We start from the raw sequence: 906 nt of genomic DNA, 5'->3' as shown, positions 1-906 counted from the left end.
CTTCTGTGAGCCAGCTGAGGAAAGTTTGTGTAGGACACGTGTCTGTTGCGTTTGAACATGTTGTAGCCGTCCAGATGAAGACTTTCTGCAACAAAAGAGCCTTGTAGGTGAGTTTCAGTGAGACACAACACATCTGCTAGACACAGTTCATGATGACTCTTGATGTCACTGATGTGAGCTGGCAAACCTTCTACGTTATGGTGAATTATGGTTAGAGTGTCAGGACGGCTTACAGTTTCTCTCAGAAGAAAAAGAGGCATCATCTCATCCACACTGGCTTGTCTCATGGTCTGGAGCGCTGCAGTGACTTCGGATTGGCATATATTTTATTCTTCTGCTTCTGGAGAACTTGATGATTTGCTGAGGAGGTGATTAAACTATTTGAATCAGGTGTGTTGGAGCAGAAAAACCTAAAACTCCCAGGACAGCGGCCCTTAAGGCCTGGAGTCTGACACCCCTGATTTAACAGGTCCATCACAGATCTGAGTTTCTCTTTTGCTACTGCAGTGTCTTGACTCTCTTCCAATCTAGTGATCATTGTTCTTCTGCAAGGGAGTTTGGGAAAACCAAATCTACATCCAAAGTTCACACAACAAGTCTTTAACTGTGTTTATTCCTCTGTGTCATGATATTACTAGCACATTTTATTCCTAAAAGAATGATGTTTTTTTCTGTTTTTTTAATGAGAAATATTTGCCTCTGTCCACACATTGTCTATATTGTCCATAACAGAGTCTGTCTGTCACGCTTTTTCACGCTAGCAAAACAGTGGGTTAACTTCGCCAAAACAAGTTGTTTGACCTTTCACGGTCTCTGTAGTTCCCTTGCAGCGCGAGCACAGCGCGGCGGTTACGAGCGTTGAACATGAACGGAGACGCAGGTGGAACCATATCTGATGAGGGAACG

The sequence above is a fragment of the Kryptolebias marmoratus genome, linkage group LG14, assembly GCF_001649575.2.
Source record: "Kryptolebias marmoratus isolate JLee-2015 linkage group LG14, ASM164957v2, whole genome shotgun sequence".
Taxonomy (NCBI): Eukaryota; Metazoa; Chordata; class Actinopteri; order Cyprinodontiformes; family Rivulidae; genus Kryptolebias; species Kryptolebias marmoratus.
This window is presented reverse-complemented; position numbering follows the sequence as displayed.